Here is a 16,652-nt window from a genome sequence, read left to right on the forward strand (position 1 = left end):
AAGGGAGTTTTTCCCCTAAAGGAGCAGTAATAATGAGCTTAGCACTTTGAAAAAGTGGTTCTCATCTCTGGATCATAATTGGTTTTGCAGAGATGGACGGGGGAACAGAGACAAAGGCAACTTAAAGAGCATGCCAAGATCCTGTCGTGGGTAAACAGCAGTTTGGAGAAGACTCTGGGCTCTGGGTCTGGTGTTCAGTTGTGTTGCTTCCTCTGCCTCGTAATACCTCCGTGCTGCAAATATTTGTGCTGCATGAGTAGATGCAGAGGCCTTGGCTGCACTTGCCAGGCTCCAACCACCGTGGATAGTGTTTCATTTACAGAGCTTTCCACTTTGTGTGATGCAAAGGCTGGCAGGGTGCAAACGTTCTGATGAGAATGCGCAAACTGCTCCCAAACTCAGAGCTGAGCACAGATGTAGGTGTTTGTGAGGCTGGCGGCTCAGACAGATTAGATTATGCTGTTTAGCTTCACTCCTATGAAATCAATTCCCATCTAAAATCCCACCAACTTTCCCTTTATTGCTACAGAACAGGAACTTAGTGGATTTAGACTTACAAAAAAAAAAAAAGTGATTCAGGGAGCTGACAAGTCTCCACTTTTCTTTGTAGCAAAGTATTTTCGGGGTAACAAGCATCTGTGGGCCGAAAATTTTACCAAGCTTGACACACCCCCTGAAAAATACAGCAATGACTAAGAGCTGTGCTGACAGGTTGTTTAAGTTGAATATAGGATGCAAAGCTCCCCATGGCAGAACAAAAACGCAATGGCTACTTATGTTTTGCCTACAATTAACAGAACAAACACCTTAATAGGCAAAGAAGACACAAACAGATGTTCTAATTGCACATCTGTGTGAAACTGATATTTGCTAGTTCCACTGTAGCTTGACCTCTGCACCTTGGGAAGTTGAAGTCCCACAGGATTTGAATGATTTATTGATCTGGATGCAATGAATATTGCAGAAACAAGCTGCATTTCTAGCAAGTTAAATACATCCTCATTCTGTTGTAGCACTATTTCATGTTTAAAGGGAATTCACTCTCTGCTTTAATCAGAGTGGAGATATCAATGTTGTTCACCATATCCTTGAATAAGTGGGAGGAAAGATGAAATATGCAGAGGATATTATTTTGGGCTACAGGATGAATGTGGAAATAAGGAACTTGGTTCCAGTAGCTAAATATTTCTCTTTAGGCTTCTGAAATTTATTTTGTGAGATGGACCAAAGAAAAGCCAGTGGCAAACCCCCTTATTTTAACAAGCTTAAAAGCTCCTCATGCTCTACACTGAAGATTAATTTTGTTTCACAGTTCACTATCCAGAAACTAGAAAAAAACCCTTTCAAGGTACACATGAAGCTTTTTCTTACATAAAGATTAGTATTGACAAGTTTTCATGACACTTCAGAAATAGCAAATAATGAGTATCAAGAGACTTTAGGACCACCTGTAACACAGAAGACTGCAAAATAACATCCTTACCTCTATACTGGGAAACTGGACATAGTAGGTTTGTATTAAATTGTAAAAAAAAAAAAATTTACTTCTTGTAGAACATTTGATCACGCTGGTTTTGGTAGTTATATCTTTGGCACAGGACTCACTGGTGTGTGGTGCTTTGAGTGTTGTAGCTGTTCCACTGAAGTCAGTATTTCTGTCAGACATGTGAAGGCTGCACTCCCAAGCCCAGTGCTGGTTTTTATCCTTCTGTTTTCCACCAAGCTGACTCTTGTTCCTGCCAACAACAGTTAGACTGTGCTGGACTGAAGTACAGCAAATCTCTGTCTTTTAAAATGCACTAATTTTTCTATGCAGCTGTCTGAAATCGATGCAGAGGATTAAACAAATGGCATTACAGCTTGATCTGTTCAACCTGTTCTGTGGGGTTTGTTGGTTGTATTTGTTTTGTTTTTTCAAAAGTGTCAAAAACCCCGAAGTTTATTTTGCTAAAGGAAAGTGAGTTTGAGGAAGGCACCAAGTCCATTAGCATATACTGTGGTAATGTATGTAAAATACAAAGCAAATACACAAAATCAATAAGAAGACACATATTCATGCATATATAGTGTGTATAATTCTCTAAGGATGACTCCATTAATGACAGGAGCATTACACAGCACAGCATTTTCTCTTTAATATTATTTTTATATACTTTTGTACCTTGTTTTTGTTACCATGTCTTTTTTTTTGTTTGTTTGTTTTTCCCCTGTGGTGCTTTATGAGTTCTGAAGTATTTTGTGGCACACAGAAATACATGAATTAAGAGGCAAATCTTTCATACATATTTGCTGTGCTAACATCTGAATTCGAAATTTTTATTTATCTTTTATTAAGGCTGGTATGAAGGCATCATCTTCCAGGTGTTTTCAGTTAACTCTTTGGTGTACGGCAAACACGTCATGTGGGCTGTGTATTGTGTCTGTGCATTATCTGGAGCAATTGAAAGACAGTATTTACTGAGGAAATAATTTAGGAGTTCATATATATGATTTTAAAAGCCCAATTTCCCTTTCCCTAGAGGTGATTTATATATGAATGTCAAATTGCAAATATATGACTCCCAAAAAGGCAGCCACAGAACACAAGACTGTGGTCATAACACAACTCCAGTGTCAAGGAAAGGCTGTATTTTAGGGCTCTGATGCCATTGTCATGAAATATGGCTTGATTTTGGTAAGAGCAGCTCCAGGACTACTCAAGACAATTGTACTTTCCAGTGCACAACAGTTTAAAAGGTCAACAGCGCCTTTTTTTTATGTACCATTTATACTGAGCAATGAGATGATATTTTTGTCTGTAGGTGTGAGGGAAAACAAAGAGTTGTTCTGAGTTTGTGGGACAAAAATGATGCACATACTGAATTTCAGCTTATGTGGGCATTGACAGTGTGAGGAGCTCACTGTAAACACAGTGCAAGCTGTATTGCTCTGTATTCTTGGAGATAAGTTTTGCAGCCTAGCAAGGACAAGGATATTCCCTGAAACCTGTGCTAATGAAATGATGGAAATCAGATGCAGTGAAAGTAAAACCTCTTCATTACTGTGGTCAACAAGTGTCTGTAGCTGGTCACTACTTGACAGCTCAGAAGATTCTCAAAAAATAGCAGTAAGATTGAGCTTGTAGTAAAAGATACAAGACAACTTATAGGGACATTAAAAAAAATTAAATGTCTTCAATTTATGTAGTCTGGAAAAGGCAAAAGAGATAATGTCAATTTTAATTACTGTTTTCTTCTGAACACAGGGAATAGGCCAAAGGGCATGAATGGAAATTAAAGAAAAATGGAAAACAGATGGTAGGAAGCATGCTACAGGAACTGGAATACAGGCAGCACTGTACATAGTTTAGAAAAAAGAAAAGGGGACTTAGGAGTTATTTTGTCCCATCTGAAACAACATCATCTTATGATCTGTTTCACAACAACATTATTACTAAATCAAGGCCTCATTGATAATAACTGCTGCTGTGTTGCCAGGATTCAAAATTCTTCCTTTTCCAGCTTTTATAAGACATCTTTGAAATATGGGTCAAGCAAAATTGGTTGCTGAAAGATAGCTGCATAAATTAATAAGCCTGACATCCAAAAGTGCTGGTCACCAAAACCACCATATATTTCAGGGGATACTGGTTGAATACTTGCCATTTTGGAAAAGGTTGACATTGATTTAAATGCTTCAGCATGGGATTAGAAGCCTAATTTTAGTGAGCGCTTTGAAATAAATCATGTCAATATTTATGATGACATATTGCAAAGTGCTGTTGCTTTGTTTTAGAGGCTTTCAGCTGGATAGGAAATCTTTTAGTCCAGGCAGAATTTCTTTCACTTTACAGCAGACTTCTCAAAGCTGAAGGAGCTGATTAGGAAATGGTGCTGACATGCAGCAGGGAGGTTTCAAACTTTGAAATCAGAAAGACTTTAAGTCACACTAAACCAAAGACTGTGTGAAACACAAACACCGAGTGGTAGTCCTGGCAATTAATCCTAGAATTCATGCTTGGTTTTGAAATTAATTTTTTTTCCCCTCCAATCCTGCCCCATGAGGTTTTTGTGTTACAGAACATCGTGGCAGTTCTGAGAACAGCCTTCATAGGAAAGGCTGCTTCAAAGGAGAGGGGAAAAAAAGGCTGAATGGTTACTTGCAAGCATGTTAACATAAGCTCAGTCATCCCTAGGCTTCCAGCACCATGAGGGGAGAAGGTAATGAGGTCATGGGTTGTTTTTTTAGGTTCTGAAGACTGACTTTGAGAACCGAGGAAAAGTAAATAAAGGATTATTTATTAAATGAAGAAAGGATTACCCATTACAGGATAAATCTTGCTTGCCTTACGTGTACAAACAGTTCTCATTGACTATGAACAAGTCAAATACTTACACAGGGCATTTATAACTTTTATGTAACCTTATAAAACCACATATATTATTCTATGTCCTGGACTTAAACAGCATGCAGAAATTAGCCAGTTAGGTGTACAGTGAAAAAAAGCAACCTCATTTTTACTGCAGATCTCTCCAAAGATGGCGTTAAACAAGAAAACATCTTATCCACAAAAATATCCAGGCAACTAAGCAAGTTTCACTGGAGAGTCTCAATCGCTGTGAGAACAGAGTGGCTGGGAAAAGGAAAGGAGGAGGATGTGAAGCATGAAAGCATTTGGAAGGTATTTAGATGGAAAGTTCCTCCTCCTCCTGCACATTCCTGAGAGTTTCTCAGAGCACTGGGCAGGGCTGGCCCCGGGACACTCCTTGCTGGATAACGGAAACCTTCATTATGAGATGCTGCAGGTTAATTTCAGAGTCATTTTCTTCTGGACCACCAGCTGTAGTTACTCAATGCAGGTTAACCAGAACATGGTTGGTTTCAGCCCCTACCCAGCAGCATGAGCTAAATACCAAGTTACAGAGGGTGCCAGCACAATGTTAGCTGCTAACTTGGTGACTGCATGGCATTTGGGTGTCCTGCTCCTGCCTCAGTTTCCCTGGTGTCTGTACATGGCATGTTTGTATTTAGTGGCCATTTGTTCCTTAATATGTGACACTTGGGGACATGGCCATGTGCTGGACTTGGCAGTGCAGGGTTAACAGTTGGACTCCATGGTCTGAGAGGTCTTTTCCAACCTAAATGTTTCTATGTCTGGTATTGAGTCACTTGGCAGTTTATGCAGCATTTAGCTGATGTTATGCTCTGTACACTAGATACAAAAAGTTTTCTCATCATCTTTCATCCTCACTGATTCAGTTGGAAGTCACCCTGCTGTATGTTTCCCATAGTTTATCTCGGGAATGCGTAGATAATGACCTCTCATTAAAAGAGAAGGAAACATTCAGCCTCCTATTTTAATTTTTTCGGAGGAACAGCTGAATCCAAAGGGAAGATTTGGATGTTTTCCCCTCTTTGAAAACAGAAATTGAAGAGAGCAGACTTGAATCACCACTGGACAAGTGCTTTCAGTGCTGCTCTGGAGTAAATCACAGACATTCTTCTCCCTGTGGTGAAATATTTGGAAATCCCTTCTTTTTTCATCTGAATGGCAAATGCCAAAACCTCAGTGTTTTTCGTGAGGAATTCTTGTCTTCTGGCCAGCTCAGTTAGCTTCAGAGCAAGAACTGGGAAGTTAAGTCTATGGCAAAGGGAGGATTTCCACATTCAAGGGGAAGCAGGCAGCAGCTGCTTTCAGTCATTTGACCTCCTGTAGCACTGAGATATCAGACATTAGGATCATGACACTATACAGAAAGTTATCAAATCAACTAATTCCTCAGGGGTTTGACCATTATCTCTAATTTTTCTCTGAAGATGATTTAGTTAAGCTTAGACATTCATCATGCAGCTTCTTAAGTTTATGCCAGGAAATTTTCACAGCAGCTATCAAATACTCCATGCTAACATTAAAAAAAAAAAAAAAGGCCAAATGATGCATTCTCTCAATTCCATGCTGAAGAATATTTCCTTTCTTAATCAGAGTACATATTGCTATGGTCTAACCTGTCAGCCATAATCTGAGCTCTGTCTTCAGCTGGACCTGTGTTGTACCTTTTGCGGGTTCTGTTTCACATTAACTCGATCATAGGGCAATTTTTATCCAGCTGAAATATTTAACTGGGCTTTTCCTTGTGTCCTATGCATGATAGCTACAGTCCTCCCTTGGGCAGCTCCTCCAGAGTGTGGCTGCCAAGATTGCGCTCCTAGAACATAGTTTTGAGTACCTCTCCTTTCCCTCCATGTCCTTCTTGTCCTCAGTCTGAAGGGCCCTTCCTTCCCCCTCTGCTGGTCAGTCTCGTGATGCCTCCATCCAGTTTTTGACAATCTCATTTTTTCCAACAAGCTCATCTCAACTATCCAGGGGGAATGGCAATCCCATATTCTTCCATGCTGTCCTTCAAACTCCTCTTCATTAGTATGTTACCAGTCTCTCTGCTGGGGAAGGGTGATGCATGTGACTTGAGGATGGTTTCACCATTTTTGGGGTTCTTTTCTCTGTCCAGATATTGCTTTTCTCCCACACCTCCTCTTCCTGTGCATAAGTTGGGAGTGAGTCGAGAGCTTTGCCATACCCAAACAATTGAATGTGAATTCAGCCATGACTCAGGATTTAGGGTCACCTACCCAGCTTTCCTGGAGTCCTGAAATATTGTAAGGAAACAAGAAAAGTGGTTTTTACTCTTCAAATCATTACAGACTGTAAAGACTGGATATTCAGCTTGGTACTTCAGGCTATGCAGGTCTGGGTCTCAAGCAGTATGGATTATTTGACACAGTTTGAGGCCACAACTTTAACTGCAATTCAGAACATGAAAACTACTTTCTACTGGGTTGCTATATTTTTGACTTCATCACTTGAATTACAATGATTTCTTGTTGTGCCTGAGCAGAGTCCACAAACTCTGCAATTTACTGCTTCCTGCAACAGTCTGACACAGTCCCCTGTGGGAGAAAAATAAGTTAAATAGAGAACTTTTTCCTCTGAAAGAATTGTATTGATCTTGCAGATGCTGAGTTGTCTTACAGTGTTTTTTCTTAGAGCACTTGGCTGCAGATTCACTTAAGAGTAAAGATAAGAGCCGTATCATCTTCTTTCCCTTTAAGCCTAAGCGTTATAATCTCTGTCAGTCAATGTCATGCAGTTTTTCTTTTAAAGATGAGATTAAATAATACAAAACAGCTCTTCAATGTTCACAAAATTCTGCGATTTCCCAACTATAACTATCTAATTTCTCTCCAAAACCTGTGGTTTATATGCAGCCTGAATTTCAAGTGCAATATATAGAAAATATAAATATTTAAATTTGAGATATGGTTTACACTGTTCTTTCCTGGAGTGTTTTTCCTTGTTTCAAAAACCACAAGAGTGAAGCTCAAGTAGCCTACTTGAGAGAGAAAATTCATCATGTGTCTACTCCAAGGCTCTTGTGTTTAAGGGCTAGCTAGACTGTGGTAAATAATCCACAGATCCTCACAGGAGGCAGTGCTGGCTCACATTCCTTCTGGAAGAGCACAGGCTGGCATCTTTTGGTATCTTCCTCCTGCTTTTACCCCTTTTCTCTGAGATGGGAATGAAGAGGTTCTTTGGTCTCTGGAGACTTCTGTGATGTTTATTTGACACAGACCTTTATAGTTTGAATTCAGTTTGACTGGGCCCCTTGAGGTTGGTTTCCACATTCTGCTACAATACGTTCCTCTCTGCAGACTGTAACCTGAGTTTCCAAAGTGAGGAGGGCTTTTGGCTTGTGAAGAGTGAATCTGTCTCCTTTACATCAGGATATACAAAGATATCTATATAGATGTATGTAAATGATATGCAAAGAGTCTGTGCCCAGCTGCTGGACCTCAGCCAGGGAGCAGGCAGTGATTTTTCTCCCTGGGGACAACCTTGTGGGCATCATCAGATGTGCATACCAGTGCTAAGGTGATTTTTTGCTATTGGCAGCTTTGCCAAAATACACCAAAACCAAGTAACCTTTGCTTTTGTTCTGCAGAGTTTCTGTGACTGACAGTGACTCTGACAGGCAGCTGGTGTTTCCACAGAAACTATGTTTAGAGCAAATTATTTAACTCCCCTTAGTAAATAAAGAGGGAAAAATATTAATCTCTGACATTGCATTTTACAGGTAATTGATTTTTAAAAATGACTTTGCTTTCTCATTTATGGTCAGGAAGCAATAAAACCACCCCCACAGTTCAGAAATTCACCACAGAGATGTTGCAAGTAGAGAGAGCCAGGAAAAGAGTGAGTGTAAAATACTTTTAAAACCAGGCATCACATTTCTCTGTAATGGTGGATAACCTCAATCATTTTCCATTCCTTCTCAGAGCACAAAGGATGTCATACTTCTGAGAATTACACCTCAGCCCTTCAAATGCTGCTGACCCTGTTATACACCTTAATCAGAGATGAGATTTGTTTTGAATGAACTTGCTGCAGGCAGCCACTGGGCATTAGTCTGGAAACAGCTTTCCTAAGTCTATCCCATGCTTCCCAGCGATGTTACTAACATTTTAATGTGTTTTTCCTATGGATTTGAGTGGCTGCAGGTGTTTGTGGGATACTGGGACATAGCAAATAATTGCAATTTCTTTTTGAGACCACATGGAAGTGTTCTTCAGGTTGTGTTGCTTTCAGAAGGAGCCTTTTGCTGGTGAGAAAAAATTGGTTGGTACTTGTATTACATGAGTTTTACAGTTTTCTCTGTGGCACCTTTTCCAAGTTACTGTGGCAGCTGTGGCCTGAGAGTTGTCTCCCTTATGGATGGGCAAATAATGTGAGCATCAAAGAGGCGTGCTGGGGTCAGAGGTTGGCTGATGTTTGTTTAATTGAGTCCTGTGCCACAAGCGGGAAAACCCTCAGCAGGGAGCATTGTCATTCAGGGCACATAAGAATCATGGAATAGGTCAAATCATTTGAGTCTGACCCTCCTGCATCTGGTGGAGCTTTTGGGTTTGGTGTGCAGTGATTTTAAGCTGCTTTTTCAATTTCCTGATCCTAAATATGCTAAATCTCTTCTTGTGCAATAGTGAAACACAAAGTCCAGGCCCTATCATGAAGGATAGCTACTACTGGGTTCATATTTTTGAATTATAGTAAGATATATTCTGCAGTGCTTTAGCATTTCCCTTCACATCCAGTTTATGGAGAAAAAAAAGAAAAAGAAGGTAAAATATGATGAAGTTTTCTCTAGTTTAAAACAATTCTGTTCTGAATGAGATGGCGGGCACAAATCAGTGATGGACATGAATGCAGAATGATGTGCTGAGTTTGCAGTGCAAGCTGAAAAGGAAACAGATATTCCTGTGGGAATGGGAATTTCCCAGTGTGCACATAGTGCCAGTGTGTGCCAGGAACAGCAGATCTTTAATGCACAGAAGGGATTTAATGACTTAATGAACCTGCTGTACTGAATCAGTCAAAACCCAGCAAGTAAAGGATTTAGAAAAACATACTGACTTCTGGCAAGAACTGCATATTTACTGGACTTCACTTATTTTATGGGCCATGATAGAGCATTACTTTCACGTTATATATGAGGATAATTACCAGAATTTCAGTGAAGTAGCTGCCTCTTTATTTTCTGGGAAAAGTTCATGCATATACAGAAAAAAAACACTTATTTATACACATGATTTCCCTCAGAATACCCAAAGGCCTGAGGATGTTATACCCAAGTGCTCTCCCTGTTGGAATTTAATTTCACTAATAGATGAATATACTGTAGGCTATACCATCCAGGAGAAGATTAATAATTATAATTGTGAGAAAAAAACAGAAGTCTTTTAATGTATCATAAAGGTCAGACCTAAGTAATCTCCAACAACATCTTAGCATGAGTAAGGCTGCATTTAAAAATGAGTTTGAAATTTTGCACATCCTTCCCCTGCATAAGGCAGAATAGATTCCTCTTTTCCAGTTGAGCTGGGACAATTATAGCATCTGGCAACTCAGCTATGCACATTTTAAATGTATAGATTCAGAAGGGAATATTATTTAAAAAGCATGCAAAGCATTGTTTTCAGAGAAAAGGAAGCAAAATTTATGTATTGCAAAAAAAGTTGGACATGCCTCTGTTTCAGTTTTAGAAACCTGGCCTATGTTCCTGAAGTGGTTTGGAACCACAGGCCAGCTTCCAAGGGGAACACCCTGCTCCCCATGGGGAAGGATTTATGATTTTATTCAGGATGTGTGAAATGTGATGATTTTGGCTGGAGTTCAGGAAATAAGAGGGGAGCAGCATCTCCATTCATTTACACCCCTGCCTGTTGTTAGTGAAGTTTTAATGACAACAAACAAAGGCAGAACGTGGGCTGCAGAATGGGAACTGTGTGCTTTGTAAAAATGGCCAAAAATCAGATTGCTTCTGTGAGCAGAAGCTGCTGGTGCTGGCAGAGCTCTGAAAAACAAGGCTGCAGCTGAAAACAACAGCAGATTCTGAGAGCCCACGTTAGGGACCTTCCTTCCAGACCCTGAGTTCGTGTTCTCTGACCTACTGAAATGATCTGTTACAATTCAGTGTGAACTCAACCTTTGGAAATAGAAGCAGCCAGTAGCGTTTCCAAAATCCGTGGATGTGCAGACATGTAGCTCTATTCCCGGAATATGCAGGAACTTTTCACCCCCTGAGCTGCACAAATGGACATCTGTGCATTTTGAGGGAAGCTGCTTGAAATGGAATTTTTAAAACCTAAGTAAAGTTCACAGTATCTAGTCATTTGAAGGAAATGCTTCCCACTGTTCCTTCTCGCTGATAGTTTAGGGTTATCTTACACATGGCAACTTTCCTCTAATGAGAGCAGTGTGTGTGTGTTGGAAGAATCCCTATCTGAAAGAAGCAGTGCTGAGCCAGATCCCTGGCTTGCATCCATTGCCTTGCATGAGGGAATTCCTCAGTACCCCTGAGCTTCAGGAGCCTGGCCCCTGCAGCACCCTCTTGCTATGCCTTCCATAGGGGAACACCTTTGGGATGTGGCTGAGGCTGGCCAGGAGGGAGGCTTAAACAGTCTGTGAACTCTGGCAAGCCCCAGCTGCTGCAGCAGCCCTTGGGAGGATGTTGAAGACAATTTGGAACAGTCTGGAGCAGCTCTGAGCTGCTGAGTGGGGTCCTGCAGGCCCCTGCCTGAGATGGAAAGTCAGGAGATTGTTGTGCATCCTTGTCTGGCTGTGGGAGGTGGTGGCCAAGTATCTGCACTGAAATACGCTGTCTGTACCATCAAAAGAGACACACGGGCCTTGCTGGGTGGGAGTGAGGCCCCTGCCTCTCATCTAAACATATCTGCATTTTGTAAGCAAGGCAATAACCTAATGAAACCCTGGAAGCAGCAGATATTGCCTGGGAGGCTGAAAGTGAGAAGGGAACTCATGAGCTGGGTTCCACCTGGGATCTGTGAGAGCCTTGAGGTCATCGACAAAGATGTCTTGACTTGAAACCCTGAACTTTCTTTGGGATGTGCTGTGCACTGGAATAGGCAAGTAGGGAGTGATTTATTGGCATTTTATGCAGATAGAAGAGCCTCTCTAAAGGGAGACAAGTTTGCTATTGAAATGGGTTTCTTTGTGATGGAAATAAAAATAAAATGCTAGGCCTCTTTCATACCATGATGTAGATTGAAATCTTCCCCATGGCCTTGGGGAGAGAGAGAGAGATGGTTCATACCCACCACAAATATATGTCAGCTACCATTACATTTTTCACATAGTACCCAACAAGCAAAGCTTCCACAGCCTCAAACTGATGAAAAAGCAGCAGCAATGTAGCAGTATGCCCCTGGGAAACCAGAACATCACCACTACAGGTGTTAGCTGCTGCAAATTAAAAATCTGAGACTCTTACCATGCTAAGCTCTCATGTCTTTCTGCCTTGTCATGTACTAATACTCCTAAAGAAATAAAATATCAAAATGTAATTACAGAGTAGATTGTTGACTTTCCCTCGGCTGGAATATGCGTCCAGCTGCTTTGCTAATATTGCCATTCAGGTACAATTTAAAATCAGCAGAGAAAGTCATTCCAGAACCTGTACCAGAAGGTCACAAACTCCCTTTGAAAGCACTGATACTTCCTTTTGTTCACTCTTATGTATCTGATTACAAATTACTAAATCCTACTGCTATTTGAGAACTTTTAGATTCTAATCAGTACTTTGATGAATGTACAGCACAATAATGCAGATGAGTGATGTCACTCTTTAAGCACACAGCAGCGTGCACGGACAAAAAAGTGGAGAAACCATTCAAAAGTTCTGGGACCTTTGTTATCTGGGAGCTTCCTTTGTAACCCATCTCGACTGTAAATTGTTGCCTAACAACTTGACATTGTTAAAGTGTCTAATTAAACCTTAAAAAAACACCCCATGCAAATACAAAATGTTCATCTTAGATTGTGAAGGGTTGCCTTTATGTTGGTAAAATAGAATGAAAATCCGGGATAAGGAAATGTTACAGAGGTTGACTTGAATAAATAAGAAGGAAACATGAGTAAGTTCAACAATGTCACCATTAAAGAGCTTTTCTTTAGGAACTAGATAACTTCCTAATGCTTTGTCCTACAGCATAAAAGACTTTATTAAATGAAATAGAGGTAAACATCACAGGCTTTTTTAATGCAATAAAAGAAAAACAATGTAGCCAGGTTAAAAGATGAGCAAAAAATTCTTAAAAGGCTCTTTTTGTAAAATGTAATGAAACCCAGTGGTTGAAATGAAAATCATAAACATAATCTGTGTAATTTTTCTGCTGCAGGTGGCGTGGTCCTGATCTGTTCTTTTAGTCTGTTTAAAACACTTATATTCAGTATTTTCATTTGGTATGAAAATTCCATAGGACTGTTCTTGGTTAAATCAGTGCTGAAGGATGTGAGGACAGTGCTAAGAATTTAGGAAAGGGAATAAATGCAGAGGTCTGCTTCTGATACCTCTTCAACACCATCTGGCAAGGGATGATGCCCATCCTTTCTGATTCAGTCTTTATAATTTTCTGCCTGTGTGATTATCCTTTATGATGTCAATATTCTTTTAATGTAGATTATTAAGGAGGGACCTTGCCTTAGTTTAAAACATGCACCATTAAACTAGGATAATTGGGGAATTTGCTGTAAAAAGAACTTTCCTGCCACCTCACACTGTGTCTTGGTAGTAGTTTGTTATGTGGTGCACCCTCTTCAGAGGTGCTGCTACCTGAAAGCATCCACCTTTTAATAACCTTCTTTCTTTTCTCTGCCAGGGACTTCTGACACTCCCAGCTGAAGTACAAGAAGAGGACTTCACAGACCTGAAGTACAAGAAAAGGACTTTCTGCTACCTTTTAGGTAATCAATGGTGTTTCTTGGTTGTAAATGGGATTAAGTCATGTGGTGATTGAAATAGTGTAAAAATACCAAACCGCTTGCAAGTCTGCCACCAGAAGTGAACACATATTTGATGGTACAGGGTCTAATGATAGTTTTTCATTCAGTGCTTATTTTCAGCTCAAGAATTATATTATATTTCAGCTCAAGCAGCTTCACTGCTCCACTCTTGGAAATTAATCCTATATTTCTTTATTTTCCTATCCCCTTCTTTATGGGTGTATATATACATTTGTACAACTGCAATTGCCTGTGCTGTTTTATCTGGGAAGCCCATTGTACAAACCTAAAGCTTTTCCCTGCTCAAAGTAGGTTTTGCCTGCAGTGTCACTTTGATTATGGCAGGGTCCTGTCTTTTCAACACTTAAGCATGTTGTGTCACCACAAGATTGACATTTAAAGCTGCTTTAGCAGTGGAAGTCAGTCTCACTTCCATACTTTTCCCCCTTGTTGATCTTAATATGGGAAGTCACTATCCTCTAACTGGACAAATTTGTTTCAAAATGAGCTTGAAAAGCACACGGGTCATAGCAACTGTATCAGTTCATATCATTCCCCCTCCTTCCTCTTCTTCCATCATCTCTAATACATCTAATGCACTTTAAAAGATCCTGGGAATAAGATAAGCTGGAAGAAGTCTCCAGTTCTTTCAAAAGGGATCAGGGATTCTGAAAAATGGGTAGGGGTCACTTTGAATCTGTGTAAGTATGAGAAAGGCAGGCATGCCAGTCCAGATGGTCTTTCTTTATACTTTTTATGCTATAAAAAGGGGCATTACTGTTTCTTGCATGGAAGGGTTTTTATGATCAAGAGCAGAAGAAAAGGATTTAGAATTGTTAATATACTGCTTGAGTGCTTAGCCATTTATATTTACAGTAATTGCTTCTGGAAAAAAAAGTCCTTCTCCTGCCAAGTGTAGGAAAAATAAAGGCTGATTGAATTAAGTCTGGGAACCAGTTTGATTAGAAACTGAAACAAATCTCCTAGGACTTTAGAAACCCAGTTCATTTGTGGCATTCCTTCCATATAATGGGCTCTGATGCTTGATACTGAATGATAAGAAATGCTTGTTTCTGAAAACAGCTGTTGTGGGTTTGGTAGTTTGGAACTGCTTTTGAGAGCTGAATGTAAACCATAAATATGTGAAAATGCAGGCAAGTCAGATTGCTCCTCCAGATAGGACTGGAACCCATGGTCATCGCTTCAAAATCATTCACAGAAAAGAAGTAGAATTACACCTTTCACTTTTGGAAAGAAAAGCAAGACCACTATTATTACAGTGAGACTGTCCAGGGTCTGTAATGCGTGCTCTGTGACTTAGAGCAGGCACTGGGTGGTACCACAGATCAGCATTTTGGTGTTTTCTGTTTTCTGAACTCTACCCTCATCCCAGCCATTATGCTGGGATGGTGCTGGCATTCCTTCAGAATCTGATTAAAAGAAAAAACATTTCTGTTCTGCACTCATGTTAACATTACTCAGGCCTCCAAATGCTTGAAAAATTATGGCCCTGCTTTCTAACTTTTCCATCTCTCATTAAAACTTGCAAGGGATGCTTGGCTCTAAGTGCTTTGCAGAGTTTGGAGCCCTTCACCTTTAGCATGGTTTCAAGTGCAAACTTGAAAATTGGTTTCTTACAGCATTTTGTGGGGCACAAGTTGGGAGCTGAGAGCAACAAACTCCTTTGGTCATGAGATGAGCTTCACTTCACTCTTGTTGTTTCCAGTCACCACAGTTAAGTTAGGAGTGAATTCCTTGGGTCATCCCACAGGCTCTAGACTTCTGTGTGTCACAGTCCCTGAAAAAACTCTGTAGTTTTGCACATTTTTAAACAGAAAAATTACTTTTTTTTTCCTTTATTCCTAATTGTAAAAATGGCATTAAAAAAATAAGGTCTGTAGTGACAAATGCATTTCACAGGTAGTTCTGTTTTGCAGATAGCTCTTCGAAAATGATGAAAGTAACAATAATTATCATTTTATATAATGTATAATTATCTATTATTTACAGAATAAAGAGTGAATAGTGGAAGTAAAGATCATGTCATAACCTGCAGTATGAAGTGCTAGAGAGGAGCACTTTTTTCATGTGGCTGCATTTTTCATCATTCAGAAATTGTGGGAAAGTGTTTCTAAAATACAGCATGGGCAGACACTGAATTTCAAATTGGATTTCATGGAGCAGACAACACAACAATGAATTAATGCTGACTTAATTTTAAAAATATTTTAACACCTGTTTTTTGGAATCAAATGATCATAGTAGAGTCTTGTTGAATGAAACTGTTATTAGACTATTTTAATGCCATTTTGGCATATTTTATACGAGGACTGAACAATGCAAATTTAGTCCCTGCTTTGGAAAAAGGTTTTCACCCACTTTGATGTGCAATGGAATAATATTTGATAATTTTGCAACACTTGCAAAATGCAATTTTTTTCAGAGCAGTGTGTAAAGAACCGTGTGCCTAAGGTGTGCAGTTGCAGTTTGCATACACAAACTTTATGCAAATATAAATAAAAAACCCCATGTGGTGTAAGCCTGAAGTGTAATGCACAGATACTGTATGTGTAGTTGTGGAAAAAAAAAAATCTTTTTCTAACCTGGCTTCCTTAGAACAAATTCATCCTGTTACACCAGGATGATACACTGAAATCTGTTCTATCTTCTGCCTTAGCAACACAAAACTTTTACCAAAAAAAGGAGTAAATTAGAAGCTTTTGGATTATAGACCTTTCCAAAACATTGGACATATGCATATGTAATTTATTGACTGTATTCAGGAAGTAGATGGAATGAAAGCTTGATGAATTAACATGTTCAAATGAAGGTTATATGACATTTACCAAAGATTTTTGTGACACAAATCTGGGGAGCAGATGGAAGGGATGGAGGAGGATATGGCTGATATTTCAATGCATTCTTGCACATTTTCTGTGGTTTCTGTTTGGTTTGGTTGTGTGTTTGGTGAGATCTGCTGCATGGCTCCACAGCCACTTGGACTCTATGCCAGACAGAGCATTCTCGGGTGGACTCCATAATTTTACAGCTGTTGGTATCCTGTAGGATACCCCACCTCCCTAAAGGAGCCCAAATAATTTTAGAGGGTTCTGTGGATGAGTTCAGTGTCAGGTATAGGAAAAAGAAAGGATTCATTTCACCCTGGAGACTGAGGAGGAAGGAAGGTGGCTGGGAAGAGGAAGAACAAGGGAGCAATGGAAAGATAGGCAAAGGAAAGTGAGAGAAAGCATCAGGTCTAGAGGGGAGTATGAAGGAGGAAAAAAATTGCAGTCAGGCATTGTTTTCCTTTGCTCTAAATGCC

General features: G+C 39.8%; 1 long non-coding RNA gene across 1 annotated transcript in view; it reads left to right on the plus strand.

Moving 5' to 3' along the window:
• The window catches only part of LOC143693909 (uncharacterized), a 185,343-nt gene that overhangs the window by 98,534 nt on the left and 70,157 nt on the right, over positions 1 to 16,652 (plus strand). Inside the window, exon 2 of the long non-coding RNA XR_013181910.1 lies at positions 13,207 to 13,291. This is a non-coding gene — a long non-coding RNA (uncharacterized LOC143693909). The remainder of the gene's footprint in view (positions 1 to 13,206; positions 13,292 to 16,652) is intronic.

The sequence above is a fragment of the Agelaius phoeniceus genome, chromosome 4 (assembly GCF_051311805.1).
Source record: "Agelaius phoeniceus isolate bAgePho1 chromosome 4, bAgePho1.hap1, whole genome shotgun sequence".
Classification (NCBI taxonomy): domain Eukaryota; kingdom Metazoa; phylum Chordata; class Aves; order Passeriformes; family Icteridae; genus Agelaius; species Agelaius phoeniceus.